A 16372-nucleotide genomic window follows, 5' to 3' on the forward strand; every position below is an offset into this window, starting at 1 on the left:
TATATTGATAAATGTATAGCATGTGTTTTTAATTGATCTTGTTGCGGCAAGCGCCGAGGACCCAAATTTGGGTCCTCTAGCGACGGAGACGTTAAAAAATCTAAAAACTCTTAAACCATATTTATGTCCATTTCCAAGCCCATCAACAAAAGATTTGAATATCATTTATGCTATGTGGTTTTTTCTAGTGTCCTTTCCAATTATATGGATGTGTCCAGTTGTAAAAACTAGACAGTAAGGCAACTTCTACCAATTTTTATGACAGCCAACAGTTTGTTTCCTTCAGAGGAATTGGCAATACCTCTGAAGGAAGGTATTGGCTAAGACAGACAGAGCATTGCTGAGGATTTTCCAAAAACAATTAATGTTCTGTTTTACACTGCTTATCCTCTTCTCTCCACTATAATATATTTTAGCCTACATTTTAATTTTTATGGCAACAAAGCAGAAAAGCAGGAGATGCAATGTGTAAAGTTAGCCTTTACACAAATTGTGACTTATCTCTCAAAATTAAACTGACCATAAAAACCTTTTGCACCAAAAACTTAGTGTGGACAAAAGATGCAAGTTCAGCACAAAATTACTTTTCTTTTGCTACATGACCATTAGTGCAGACAGGCCCCCAGTTTTATCTTATCCCACATTTTTTGTAGTTCTCATAGTTGTTGCAGATCACATTTATTTTAATAAAAACTGACAGCGCAGCTTGTGCTTTGAGGACGAATAGACAGGGGCTAGGCATAGACAGCATGAGAACAGCAAAAGACAGAGGGAGGGGAAAGGTGAGAAAAGAAGGATGGGGAGGAATACCAAGAAGTGGCTTAACAGGCTGATTCTTCCCAAATCCATCCATGCACTCATACTGTGAGCTGAAAGAGAGAAGGAGTCAACTCTTTGCCTTCTGTTTGCTCAGCAACCTATCCCAGCAGGGAGGCACCGGCGGAGAAAGGGGGCAAGCATGAGGGCTGGGTGGGATGGGAAGGGAGGCTGGTGCAGGGATGCAGACAGGGTCAGCAGAGGTTATGTTGTTGATTTCATTTTCTATTCTGTGTGTTGAGCTTCACTAACATGCACAAACTCGGTCTGTACACACATTTCAACACACAAAAACTGTGGAGGTTCCCAGAAAGATGGTGTCCTCCCTGTTCCCTTAACCCAGTCCCTCCCTTTTTGTGCTCTTCAATCCTGTTTTGTCAGAGTCAGCAACAAAACGGACGGTCAAGAAATAAGATCGGGAGGGGGAAAAAAAGGAGGAAAAAAAAAAAACAATCGATTAGCCTTCAGAGTTCCACGTGGGCCACTTTCATCGATTAGGAATGAGAGAGCAGCAAAGCACCAGCCATGTTCACTCTCTTCCCCCTCTCCTTCTGTCTCTCCAGGGTCCTTTGTCCATGAAGAGAGCGATATAATGGTCCTTTGAGAGGGAGAGAAGGAGGGAGGCAGGAGACACAGGAGAGAGGGAAGGAGGGGGAAGGAGGAAGACAAGGAGGAGTTGGTGGGGTGACGGCTGTGGCGTCTGGAGGAGGAATGGGGAGTTCAGGCCTTGCGGCATGTGGGGGAAGTGTACATAGGGATGGTAAAAGAGGGGAATGGAGGAGGGGGGAGAGGTAAAGAAAGACACCAAGGCGAGAAGAGAAAGTCTCAATGACAAAAGGTCGGGGCAGCTGGGCTCAGGGCGACAGGGACCAAAGGGAGCAGCGGGATAATCTGCTAAAGCCCAGAAAGGAGAGATTCAGCATGCGCGCCACCCTCGTAGGGCCTATGAGCAAATTTGCACATAAATAAGGAGCCAACTTTGCTTTGAACGGGAGGTCGAGGGAGAAAGCATCAGAGAAAGGGAGAGAGAGTCAGAGATAGAGTGAAGTGCCGGAGCCACAGCTGCCTGCCGGCTGGTGGCAACTGGACCTAGACAAAGTTCAGCATTTAAAGCTCCGCAAGGGAGGATTTTTTTTCCCTCCTCCTCCTCCTCTCATCTTTAAAAAAAAGTAAGCAAAGATATTTATCATATATTGCCCCACACACATACGTAGGTTTTTCTTCCTCTGTTTAGCTTCTGGCCATGAGCTTTCGAAGTTTACCCCTCAAAGACTCCTCACTCTTTCGTGTCGTCAAACATTTGTGGACTCAGGGGAGAAAAGTGTGTGTTTTTGAGGACTGCTGGCTTTGTCGAGGCAATAATGCCCTTATATGGTTCAAAACTATTGACAGTAACCTTAGACTATTCAAGCTCAAACAGTAGAGAAAAAAATCAATCTGTTACAAACTAATATAAATAATGTAAGAACACAAATGATCAGTTTTATCTAGTTTACAGCGACTTGTTCAAAATCAATAATTCTGCTGCTGATTTAACGCTTCAAAATGTAAAAAAATAAAACTTCAAATTACCATTGTTTTTTTTTTTTTTGTCACACTTATATGCTTTAAGTTTGAGTTAGAAAAAAAATGTTTAAGCAAATCTGAGACATGCCTTTGTGTTGTTTTATTGTCACCAGTGGATTTGACCTTGGAACTCTTATGGAAGCCATTTGTTCCCAGTCTCTTTTGTATTGTTGTCTCATGTAAACTGAGGCAAGTGATTCCTGCAGTACTGTAAATGTGTTTCTGGGTTATTTTGTCAACTTCTGGATGAGTTGTCAATGCACCCTTGAAGTAATTGGGAAAAAAATGGACATGTAAGCAAATATCAGATAAAACACAGTAGCAATCTGAAAGGGGTGTTATTTTTCCAAGACTTCCGAGTCAAAGAACTTTACCAACTAAATCTGAGTTAACCCAATGCAAATGTCAGCTCTTTTCTTGTACCAAAGAAAAGTAAAACTCAATAAAGCCACTATTCATTCTAAATATTTGAATATCTCCATGAATCTTTTAAAAACAATGCAAAGACTTATCCTTCATAAGTACAAGCATGAATTAACTTTACAGTTTTAATTAAAGTGAATAGTTCTTCTTAAGGCTCCCTGTGCCTCAGAAAAGGTAAATTACAGATTATTTTGTATTGAAACTGTCTTTGTGTCATTCATACGTCCTTGAAACATCATAGACACCTTCACATGGGAACTTCATAAATTTAAGTTATAGTATAGTGTTCTTTTCAAACCTGAATGCTATTCTTTGAGATGGTGGTTGTAGGGAGAGGAGTTCTTGCAGAGACGAGTGTTTCAGGAAGGAGTTGAGCTACTGCAGGTATTTATTGATCAGCCTTGGAAGTTATGAACTAGCTGTCATTTCCCTTTCATGAACAGCTCAATAGGTATTGACTGGAGATGAAAAGCTCGTGCAAGCATGGCCAGCCTTAAGGACAGGACAAAAAGAGGAGACGACGAAAACTCAATGAGGACGGCACGGGCCCTTGACATGCACAATCATCACTGCACACAGACAGAAACACAAAGTACGGGCGTAGAAGAAAAAAAGAAAAAAAAAGACACATCCATTTGTGGGGTTGCATTACTTTATATAAACCCAGGACTGGTACAGTCATTGAAAGATTGCGATCCAAACAACATATCCAGCTCAGTGTGTAGTGCTATTTGAAAGTATTCATATCTGACATATTTGGTAAAGTTAAAGGACATAGACAAAGGAAGCCAATATGAAATAGGACAGTGAAAGTAACAAAAAGAACTGACAGTATAAATGAACAAAAAGGATAACTCGGACACATAAGAACTCAGACAAAACCAATCTTAAGTCCTGGGATTGCAAAATACAAATTAAACTCATTCACATGTTGTCTCAATGTATCTAAATATTTTAGGGATGTTATTTTTTGTGAAGTGGAAGGAAAATGTAATTATTTTTAAAATATGTTTAAAAATAATAATATTAACAGTATGTTTTGAGTTTGTGTTCTGGATCCCTGAATCCATATTTTGTAGAACTGACTTTTTGTAAATACAGATTTAAGTCTTCTAGACACCATTCAATTTCAGATGTCTTATGCTCCTTCAATATTGGGTTGATAAACTGAATTGTATTTGTTGTAGTGAAATGTAGTGTTATCACCTAACTCTGCTCTATGCTTCCCTACAACTTTGCACCTATCACTCACCTGTTGTGTTTCTTGGCCTTCACAACAGGCCAAGAAACACATATCACAAATTCAAGAAATTTCTGATACGGTTGTTTAGTGCAGATTTCACTGAGAAGTATAAGAGTAAGGGTAATAAAAAGCTCTGGTTAAAGTTCTGATGCTTATTTTTTTTCCAAGTAAATGTAGAACTCTGTTAGATGTTGTAAATGTGGCTTAGTTTGGCTGGAGATATAATGAGATCACAGTACGGACCAGAAGGCAAGATAAATACTAAAGATAGAAAAAGAAGCCTGAAGAGAGGGGGACTTAGTGGCATTGTAGGTGTTCAGGGATTTGTGTTGATGTCACTGCACAGACCTCGAGTAACTGCTTTGTGGACAGTGACAGGCGTGTGCTCCCTTCTGAGTGCCATCCAGATCACAGACACCCTACAAGGTGCAGATGAAGGAAGGGTGTCTGGGCCTTTCTAATCCTGGCTCATCCGTGTTCCATGTTCTGTAGTTCTCGACCATGCTTAGCAGAATTTCACGCCACAAACCTAAAACCAGCATGCTACGCTAAAGGGATAAGGCCGACTGGCAATAGGATGAGCAATCTTTTGTCGCCAACATCTCTTGGTCTCGCTTGGCGGTTGTTTACACATTTTCCTTTCTACTCTCATATTCCTGTCTAGTTTTTGGTCTCAATTGAATAAAATGTTAGGTTTCCTATATAAAGTTCTGTTTTTTTTCTTTTGTATCCAACACCACTTCTTAATTTATACCATTATTATTATTTTTTTTTTCAGCAAAGCAGTAAGTGCAGCGACAAGACACAAACACATAGTAGGGGTAAAGAAAGCAATAGAACAAAAAAGAAAAAAAAAGAAGGGATGGAAGGTGGATGGTAACCTCCACCAGCAATTTACTTTGCTTAACAGGAGCGCCCACTGAAAAGGAACCAAGCTTTGAACTGCTGCCATCAGATGCCATCCCTCTCCGCAAGACGCAGGCTTTTTGCTGCAGGCGCAAAGGGAGCAAATCCACACCAGAACTAAGTCTCACTGAAGAATGGCAAAGCAGGAAGACAACAACTAAGCATGTTAGTTTCAGTTCTTGCAAATGTGTATGTGTGTTGGCAGATGAATGAAAGATGAGTGGCCTTTTGCAAAGCCCAGACAATTACAACAGAGCGGCAGTGTTGTGTACTTCACAAATAACGTCTTCCCAGGAACCAAATGTGATGGCAAGCAAATGTGAAAGCTGCCATTGGGTTTTTCTTTCTTTATTTATTTTTATTGTGGGGCACTGAAGAATGCTGGTATTTACTGTGTGTTATCTCAAAACCCAAACACATTAGGGACTATTCAGCACATTGAGGATTGAATCTCTGAGCCCATTCTGTCTGGACATTTTTATCCTTCTAGATGTTTTAAAGCAAATTATCCTTGTTAGATTGGCTTTGAGTATAGAAATCTGCATGATGAAATACTTCACTACAGATGAAATCCTGAAAAGAATGCACGAATGGTTTGAAATCCTTCTCTTTGTGTACACAGCAAAGGTGTACCTTATTTGTTGTTTGCCTTAAATGACCTCCCTGTGGCCTACTCACACATCCTAATTACAAGACGGATAGGTCTCTACGAGCAGTATGGTGTGATCACAAGGCTGCCTCTGTCTCTGTGCTTCGGCATACAGCCGTCTGCAGGGCAGTTTACTTCAGCTTTGATAGCAACAGCATCAACAGCAGGACCTAATGGGGTGCATGACCAGGAGATCTGAGCTCAGGCCTTCCATATTCATCTCCCCACTGCATCGCAAATCTCATGCAGTATTACCATGAGCCTAGGAGAGACGAGTGAGCTACGTAGAGCTAGAGATGTTCAGTCACGTAACATCAAAGTAAATGGGATTCTTCGAATTTGTGTTTATGTGAGCATTTTTGTGTATGTGTAGCTTCTTGTGGTTTGTAATTTGCAAGGACGGTGAGAAAGCCTCGCTATAGTGTGTGTGCGTGTGTGAAATGCCATTATGCGTATGCATGGTTTTTAACCGTCTCAGCGCAAGTACATGGTGAGAAGTTGTTTACTGCCTTTTCACCTGCAAGAATGCATGACGGCATCCGACGCCGTGGGGGTAAAACAGCGAATGGGTGAGGGAGAGAAAGCGGCAGGGTTATATAGCGGCTAACTGGGGAGCTGTTTAGTTTTATGTTAATTGAAGGGGCTTACACAGAACTCTATTGACAGTTAACATGCCCTTCAAGGTGTTCTTTGTGGTTCAGCACTTCTGTCAAGACACGGGCAGTCATTTTGCTTCACCTTTATTTATATGCTTGAGTACTCAGAACATTATGGAACACGGTGGGGCCCAGTAATAGATGTAGGAGAGGGGCAGGTGTGTGTATGGAAGGTCAGATACCTTGCAGACAGTGCACAAAGGTACCTGGGCCCTCTGTGAGGCATCGAGGGGGTACAGACAAACACAAAAGGGAAACTGGGGGCGAGAAAGGACGTGGTATAAAAGGCTGAATAGCTTAAGATCATGAAAACACAAAAAAGTACATTTGAAAGTCATGTTGAGATAGTTTATCGTGTTTTCAGAGGGTAGTACCTTTCTTTGACCTTCGGAACAGTGATTATACACATCAACTTCAACGCAAAATTCACCAAAAGATTTTGACTCGTCCCTGCCTTGAGATCTGTAGCTAAGGATTTCATTTGAATTCATGAACACACTTGCAAACTGTTTTGATAAGTGGGGTGTGAGTGTCAGTGCCATTTCATGTCTAATTGGTTAGGCGTACATCTTGAGTCAAAACTGGACAGGGCTTCTTACTTTCAGATCAGAGAGCTCCAAAAACAACCAACCAGCAGCTACGTCTTCCATCACGCCACCAAGGTCACCTGTCACTTAGCACCCCTCGACCACTGTGCATGTTTGATTTGGATGACACATTAACGGACAACTGTGACATTTAGTTGTGGATGCTAAGAGGGCTGTGCCCTTTAAACTTCATCTCCACACACACACCACAAACCTGTGGTTCTGCTAGGGCAGCAATGGACCATGTTGTGAAAGTTGTGGTCTTAAATTGAATATGTTGACTTCAGCTAATGAAACATAGGTACATTAGAGTACTTAAAGAATAAAGTTGTGAAGCTCATATAGTTAATCTGGTAAATTTCAAGCATTTATTTGTGTTTATTGTGATGAAAATGGCTTGCTGCTAATGAAAACCAAACATTGAGGTGAACGCAATGATTAAGGCTACAGTACTTGAGCTCCATATTTGGTTGTACCTGTTTATGCATTGATAAGTACATGAATGTAATAATGCATGGAGACAATCAGACTGTGGCCCTGCTGTGGTGCTAAGGAAACTTGGGTTGTTTTAACAGAAATCATCCCTGTGTTTACATTGTTGCGTTTGGAGTCTTTCATTTTCTTCTTGATAAGCCTCCATTGATTCTCTGTGGAGTTTAAATCAAGTAAGTTATAAAGCACAGTGTAGTCATTAAACAAGGGACTGGTACATTTAGGAGTGTGGGCATGTATCAAGCCCTACTTAAAAATGAAATCGGCATTTCTACAATACTGAGGCAAGCATGAAGCACTCTGAAATTCCAAGGTAAAATGATACATGGTGTTTTTCCATCCAACCACCCCAGCACCTAAATCCTATAATCTTGAATAGGATTTGTTTCACAGTCCCCTCAAAGCTGACATTATCCCTTTTATTTGTTAAACATTTTCAATCAGACATTTTCCTTCCATTTAACTTTTCATAAATATGCTTGGATACAACACCTACTATCTTTAGAAATGATATATTGGGGATTATCCTTCTTGTCAAGCACTGTCTGTAGTCTTTCCCATGATTGTGTTGGCCATACCATGGTCATCCAATATTATATCAGTATTACCAAAAAAAGAATAATACCTATTGGTCAAATGTAATCAAAATTTCCAAAAACTAAATATTGAGTTTTCATTAGCTGAAATGTGAATATGTTTGTTTTAGGCTAAAATTAATTAAATAAAATGCAAAACATTTAAAAATGTTCAACTTTACGGGCTTTCAAGACATACACTAAATTAACATTAAAATCTCTATGTTTAATGGATATACAGTATTAATACTCTTTAACAGAAAACATGGTAACTTTGTCAATAAGATTAAATATTTTTACTGGGGTACAGACATTATATGTAACACAACAGAACTGAATAAAGTTTTGGGGCTATTATCAGCCTGGCTGCGAAATTACATGTTAGTAAAGGGTATTATATGACCACAGCTAATCATATAGGTTAATTGAGGTTTCTACAGAGCAAGGTGTTGTGGATTTTAAGCTGTGCCTCATGTGGCTGCACCCCCACACAGTCTCCATGTGCCTTTGTTAAAAAGGTATGTTGCCAACCTAATTATTTAACCCTATTATTATCAATGTTTGACCTAGAATAACTACACCTAATGACAGGCTAAGGTTACATTGGAAGGGATGATATCTTCATTTTACATCCTTCTTATTTCTACAAGCAGATTTTGGGCTTAAATGCTTGACTTGTTGATGGGGCTTCAAAGTTCTTCTAATCACAGGACCTCCACTGAGTCTATCTTGCCACCAACCTGTTCACCTTTGTTCCCTTGGTCAAGCTGGCAAATCAATGAGCCCAAAGGTCCATATACCTTTCTGGTTGACCCAGAGGTGGCTGACCAGCGACCAGGCATACACTCTACAGTGGCGCTGGATCCCATACACAGGCAAAAAGCTGCTCGTCGTGCAATAAAGATGATTTAGTACTGTAACTCTACCTGCCCGGCACCAGTCTCAGGTTTGTGCGCCTTTTGATTAATCATGGGCCAAGGGGATTTATTGTATGGGGGATATTTGCCTCAGCGATTTAATAATGGTAGGGGAGGAACATAATTAATCAGAAAGGTCCACGCATGCCCCCCTTCTAAAAACTGGTAGAATTAATGACTATGAATATGTATGTTTGTTTGTTAGCAGTGCAAAACCTGCATCTTAGTGGCTGTGGTGTAACTACATTGCTCAACAGCAGTCATGTGCTCTGTGAATAACATAAACTCTCTTGTGTATGTGCGGCATATCCATCTCATGGGTGGCCGGATGTCATTCTGCTATCACAGGTTGGTGGAACTGCTTATTATTGTTTAGACTTGCCATGTATGACTCCATCGGATGTACGCACTGACAAATAGAAAGAAACCCACAAACAAAACCCCCAAATAAACATTAGTGTATTACCACATATCTTTTCTTGCAGTTTGTTGCAAATATGCTCTGAGCCTAATGCAGGTATGGGAAGCTTGCTCCCCCTTCTCATCATGTACAAACAGTCTGGCACTATAGAAAAATAATGATGTGCCGTCCTGTTGGCTCATTTATCAGCATGTTTTACAACAGGCGCCGGGTGGAAGTAATTAAACTCTGCCATCATTACAATGAGCCAGGCCCCCCTCTTAATAGACACCCAATGAGACACTGGAGGGTTGCCTGGTAATTGTATCTCCAACTATTTCTATCTCGTTTTCTTTCTGTGTGTGTGTGTGTGTGTGTGTGYGCGCGTGCGTGTGTGTGTGTGTTTATGTGTGTGCAAGCCTGTTTGTGTGTATTTGTCTACAATCTTGTTTCATGTGCAGTTTTAATTAGTGAAGAAAAAGAGCTGATAAGCAATTGAAAAAGAGAATATCTAAGTGAATTACATAGTGAAGGTTAGGCCCTTTGATACTGTGTGTCTGTTTGAAGTTTTGAACAATGAACAAGCAAAATTAATCCATTTAGTAGAAAATGTGGATTAAGAGTTTAAGTCAAAAAACTCCATCAGTGAGCTAGCAGTTATATGGCACAAAGCTGGACCTAGATACGTAAATCTGTTAATTTAGCAGACTTTGACTTTCAGGATTTAAATAAATTTTTATTTGCAGTGAGAAAATATACCCTATTAATGAACAAGTACCTAAAATATGTTTGATCTTTACTTTTTATAATGTTTCTGTTTTTATTTTTTATTTTAATTATGTAAAGCACTTTGAAAGGCCTTGCTGCTGAAATGTGCTATACAAATACAATTTGATTGATTGATGTTGCAGTTCATGTAAATATTGCCATCATCAGCTCTTATTGCACTTTTGTTAAAGTGTTCGTATCACAAAAAAACTTTAACAAAGTTAACTAATGATGAGATCAAGACAAATTCTTAGAATATTATCACACTGAAAAAACCTTTAAGGTACAGTATATTGTGCAGCTCTAATATTGTGATGTATGAAATGCCATATCTTCAGCACAATTGTCTCCGTAACAAGTTTCATGCCAAACTTTCCTTTGACTCAAATGTTTCATGATTTTCTGTCCTATTTTTTAAAGCATAAATAAAACACTTTGTATTACATTCATTGAAGGCATTCCTATTGAATTAAGGTGTCAAATATGAAACTGATGTATGGATGGATCAATCAAACATTGATGGATTAATAAATAAACCAATAGTTAGATTGATGTCTACAACATAAAGACACTGGAAAATGGAATAATATCTACAAATTTTCACTCTTACCGAGATTTTTCATAATTATGTGGGAACACGCATAGCTATCTTCGTTGCAAAGCATCATAAGCAACTGTTGCCTGTGTGCAGAAAAGCTTAAAAGATTAATATTTCACAATCAATTTACAGAAATTAAGTTATTTCTATTCAGACATGTTTAAAAAATATTTAGTTGTAATTTACTTATTTGCATTTTGTTCAGCTGTCGCCAAGAGTAGAACTATCAGGGAAAGTAAAGCTAGAAACCTGGTTCAGCTCAGGAGAACAGAAAGGACAACAAAGAGGAAAAAATGTGAGTTTGTCTGGCACTAATGAGATTTCCCCAATAACTTAATAAAAAGCAAAAACTGTTGTTTTTTCTTTTTTTCTTTAAAGGAAGTGCAACTGTGGCACTGTCTGTATAATCTGCACAAATTGAGCATGTGTGTTTTTTTTGTTTTTTTTACAGGAATGTCCTTGGATTGTAATTCAGAAACAGAAACCCAATACTCAACACTCTTTTTTATAATAATTCTACACTTTTATAATAAAGAAATGCTACAGGCAAAATTAATTCAATGCGATTTGTTCCCTAGATGAAAATCCTTGTAGTGTGTTGACTTGGCTGGACTGTGATATTTTAAGCTTATCTCTTTTACTGAAACAATGATGGGCAATTTTCTCAAGGATACACCAGCTATTAAGATGGCTGATCTGAGATTTATATTAGATTACATGCCAGCTCACTATAAGCAGTGGTTCCTTTACTATACCTGCACCATTTAGTATCACTTACAGCCCTAATGGCACAATTACCCTTCAGCAGCAGCATTAATAGTGCTCTTTTGACGTAGGACTGATGTTATAACCCTCAAACATTTTCCATTTAAACCCCCATCTAGCTCCCACTCCACTGTCTGCACTAAGATCCTCCAAAGCTCCTGATCGCTGGATATCGATTAGGTCCATCACCCCAAATGCTGACCCCATTCCTTAACGCCAACTCTGTATCTTTACCATGCTCTCACCCTAATCCCATGGTAATCAAATGGGCCCCGACTGGCCCGTCGCAACTGTACCAATTAGCTTGCGAGCAGGTTTGGGGTTGATGATAGTGGTACTGGCAGAGGTGGCAGCAAACACAGTAGTATCCAGGGAGGCTGTAAACATCCATTAGCGGTTAACCGTCCCTACACATTTTTCCCTCCTAAAGCTCTCTCATTAGTGCAGTGAGCCCTGACAGGTAAACAGCACTAATGGGAATGGCCTATCAATAAATGGCCTGTGTGTTAACAGGAAGTGCTGGCGAGGGGACCGAACACACAGAGCAACAGCGATACAGTGGGGAAGGGCAAATTTTCTGATAAAAATACCTATAAACATGGGAAGGAAGGTTATTAGAGAAGGAAGACTGTGATGCTGCAGTTTTCCTGGGCACTTTTCAGAAAAAAAACCAAAAAAAACATTTGAATTTTCTGCTTCTGAAACTTCTAAGAATAGTGTACGAGAAAAGACACTGACCAGGATATTAAACCTCACCTAAGAACATCTAGGAAAACACTGAAGCACTTGTTGCCACATCCAGCGCAATTTTTTTTTCTTTAGATTTTTTCTTAACAGCCACAGATTGTGGCTGTTTGGAGGGTCACTTACACCAAAATATGGTCCCAGAGTGTGAACTGAAAGAGAACTGAAACATGGTTTTCACAAAAAAAAGAAAGTAAAAAATTCATTAAAGTTGTGGCCTACATATATTCAGCCCTTTTTACTCAATTACACCTTCATGAACTCCAGTGCAAATGACTGCCTTCAGATTTGACCTATTTCTTAAACAGAATATGTCTACATGAAATTGATTCTTATTGTAAATGCAGTTGCTCTGTGAAGGCTTTGGAGTTTGTTGAAGAACACCAGAAAACAAACAACATTACGCAGAACAGGAAACATACAAGACAAGACGGGGATAAAGTTGTGGAGGAGCTTAAAGCAGGTTGGGTTATAATGCAGTGTATCCTGGGGCTATGTTCAGGACATTCACAGAGGGTTTGAAGCCACCGCTTTGAGATTTTGGCCATGTGCTTTGGGTCATTGTTCTGCTGAAAAATGGACATCATATAGGATTCTACCCCAAAACACTGACATCTGCAACTGCAGTACTATATTTGTTTGTGGTTGAAACAGGAAAATGTGAACAAGTTCAAGGGGTAGGAATAGTTTTTAAATTGGCACTGTAGTTGTAAAAGGCTAGGGACAGTATTTCATGGTATGACCTTGGTTGTTTCCGAAGACATGTCTTTATTCAGGTGTTGTGAGGTGCAGAATGTGCATTCTCCATGAACATGTCTGGGCATTGTGTGTCCCAGCTCACAACAAAAAGCCTGAAACGGATCTGGAAGGAAGAGACTGGGTGAACAGAAAAAAGAGGGAAAAGTGCGAGGGTTGGAAGGAGGACTGTGGGGGGCAGGCAGACATGAGAGATTGATGTTATTTATGTTTTGAGCAAGTTCAATCTGAGTTCACCTAACCGTGAGACGTCCCCAAGCTGTGACAACCACGTAGCCACCGATGTGCCTTTGAGCATGCGTGTGCCTGCAAGATCATGTTAGTTTATTTCCTTTAACATAAACATGAGTGCATGTGCGTCTGAAGTGAGGGTCAACCAGTGGGCAGTAAACTCTCAGAGAGGACCAGGTATAAAGGTAGGATGCACAGCATGGTGCAGCATGGTATGTGTGTGTCAGGGGCCCATTAATGTGGCTCTGGGACATTAAATCAGCTGTGCTTCTGCAGTATATGAAGCCAATGATACACGGATTATATCCACCCTCAGTCTCTGCTGCCCACCTTTATCCACAGTTAGATGAAGAGACAACACACAACGTGGGTCTGCTGTGTGCAAGACTGTGCATGGGCCCGCCTCTAGGTATATCTATGAGGTAAATTTTATTATATGCCTTAGATTTTGTCTATGGTCACATAGACACAAATGTTTTAGGGTGTGTGCTTCTTAGGTAATAAACATACTTTCTTGATTAAAGTGCTTTTACCCAGGTCACTTAAATTTACACAGACACTTGTCGTGACATCTGACACAAAACAAATGAACTCAAATCCAGTCAGTGAACTCTGGGAAAATGCAACTCTTCCCTGTGATTCTGAGGACAAATTTAACTCCTTAGCGGTGGCATAAAGCTAATTTCAAGAATGGTCACAAGTATGGGATTAACGCTCCACATGAAACATTTATAAAAGATGACGCAAGAGACTAAATTCAACTCCCAGTCTGTCTTGTCCATGTATAAATCTGACCACTCCAGCAAATTCACAGTCATTCTGAAGGCACTTCTTTGATATCTTGGCCATGTGCTTTGGGTCGTTGTACTTCTGACAAATGAGCTGTCGCCCCAGTCTGAGGTCAAGATCAATCTGACGCAGGTTTTCATCAAAGCAGTAGAAATTTTTTGTATTTTTTTTTTTAAACATGTGCAGCCTTTAGGATTTATTAATGTTGTCAAAAGATGTAAAGCAAAATTCCTACATGAACTTAATTTAAAAGGAAATTCCAAACAAAGAATAAAATGTCATATTAATGTTATGTTGCTCCTGGTGCTGCTCATCATTGAGCTGATAATTACACTTCTCCGCACTGAGCAGCTCTCTGAAAGCAGACAGCATGGGAGCCGCTCCACTGCCATACTATGAGAAATGTTTAGAGTTTGCAGTGACATAAATCATGAGCCAATCAACAAATGCAGCCTGCTGTCAGTCAAATCACTTGTGCGCAATACATGGCCCGACTCAGCGCAGAGTCATGCAGGATCTGGTAACGGAGAGGAGTCTGACCGGGGCAGGACTGGTACAGAACCAGTTAAAGTCGCTTTACTGGAGAAGCAGCCTAACTGCATACCTGCTTCCCTGGATCTACCTTTTATTGACCTGATGAACATAATGTTTTAGTTCCATGCAAAGGTACACGGAAGACGTGTAGAAAAGTTGATCATACAGTTTATATGTGCAGTGTGGGGTCTAACTCATTTCCAAACTCCAGCATTCTCCTCCAGCACCAAGCTCACCCCCAATCCTGCATTAGACCTCCCATGTATAATTACATGGGCTGACCTCCCACAGGTCGCCTGAGCAAAGGCCCTCTAAAGATCAATATTCATTCTTTTAGATCTGTCATCCGCTTTTGACACTATCGACCATGTTCTGTGTCTGCTCTCCCCTCCTGTTTTTTATTCATCTATTTACCCACTGCCAACCCCTGTATCTGTGCTTCACTTTGGCGGTTTGTACAAAATTTTATGGAGAAATCTGACGTTTTTTTTTTTTTTTTCTGTGAATATTTTGCTTTACAAATTACATTGACTTGCTTAATTAACACTAGTTGAGAAGAAATCTTTTGAGATGTATGAGAATTTAAAGCCATATTATACAGTGTTGGGAAATTTGATTTCATACACGTATTTACAATTAAGTCTACACTTTAGAATATTCACATAAAGGCAGCACTGGAAAATGAGAGGTTTTAAATTTTTTTTAAACATGGTGAAAAACTATTTACCTTAAATTTTATGTGAGTGCCATAGGAATAAACATCTAGAAGCTAACTCAAAGTCAGTCAGATTAGATTGAGAGCGTCTGTGAAAATCAACTTTTGAGTCTTTCCAAACAGTATCAGAGGTTTACAGGTGAACTGCAACCTTGTGTATTTACCAATGTGGGGACCTCTGAAAGGGAACAGGATTTCATCTACCTTTTAGGAATGAAGAGATGAATACACTTTTTCATTTTTTTGTTTTCACGTTTAAATGTTTTGGTAAAGAATTTAATTCCAGTGTATCATCTTTCCTCCATATTACAAGAATGAATCATGAATGGTTTGTCTGTTACATCAAACTGAAATGAAACTCACTGAAGCTTGTGGTTGTACTGTTAAAAACTGTGGAAAAGTCAGTAGGTATTACTTTTGCAAAATCTTGGTAGATGTTGACAATCAAATGCAAAGGACACCAAAATAAGTCTTTTCTTATATGTTATTTGACACTTTCTAAAAAAATGTGAGAAGTTACGTTAAAAGTTCCATTGTTTACCAAAGAGGTTGAAAACCTGCTAAAGTGTACCATCACAAGCTAAACTAGCCCCTCATCTTTCAACCTGTAGTGCATCGTTGACTTTGGAAGGGCCCAGTGGCCTCATATTCTCTTCAGCAGTATTATTGCAGATAAGCACCACATGGCTAATGAACAGAGAGAGGGCTTGTTGAAGGTCAGCCTCTTCATTTAGGGGCCCTCCAATGAGCTGGCCCACTCTGCATGGTTAAACGCATCAACATAATAATGCCAAGGACCCACCGTTTTAAGTCTTGCATCTTGTTTCCACCTCCGCCCAACCCTCTCCCTCAACTCCCCGCTTCCACCCACTATTGCCTGGCATACTTTACCTTATGTCTCGGCTATTCCCCTTCATCTGAATTATGTTGATTTCCCCGTTTCCTTCTGAAAGGCTTTTAAAGGTCTTGGCAATTATCCCTCTGTGGATGTGCTTAGAGAAGGATGTTGTCCATCCAGCGTCTGCTGATGATAGGGAAACATGATTTAACACAATCAGAGATGCAAAGCATTGCCAGATACGGGTGCTGATGTGACCGGGTGCCAAGGTCGGCCAAGGTCATGTTCATCTGCATGATTAAGGGAGATGAATTCTGCCCTGACCTCTGAAATATGTCAGGCGGAGTTCCTAGAGTCTGTGTGCTTGAAATTAGTAAACATTGCTGTTAAATCATGGAGCACAG

At 39.9% G+C, this 16372-nt stretch overlaps 1 long non-coding RNA gene across 1 annotated transcript in view; it reads right to left on the bottom strand.

The window, feature by feature from the left end:
• LOC103477789 (uncharacterized) overlaps positions 1-16171 on the bottom strand; it is a 33811-nt gene extending 17640 nt beyond the window's left edge. Inside the window, exons 1-2 of the long non-coding RNA XR_535697.2 lie at positions 16022-16171; positions 3104-3297 (exon numbers count right to left, since the gene is read on the bottom strand). This is a non-coding gene — a long non-coding RNA (uncharacterized LOC103477789). The remainder of the gene's footprint in view (positions 1-3103; positions 3298-16021) is intronic.
• Between the last annotated feature and the right edge of the window lie 201 nt (positions 16172-16372).

Source organism: Poecilia reticulata, linkage group LG16 (assembly GCF_000633615.1).
Source record: "Poecilia reticulata strain Guanapo linkage group LG16, Guppy_female_1.0+MT, whole genome shotgun sequence".
Classification (NCBI taxonomy): domain Eukaryota; kingdom Metazoa; phylum Chordata; class Actinopteri; order Cyprinodontiformes; family Poeciliidae; genus Poecilia; species Poecilia reticulata.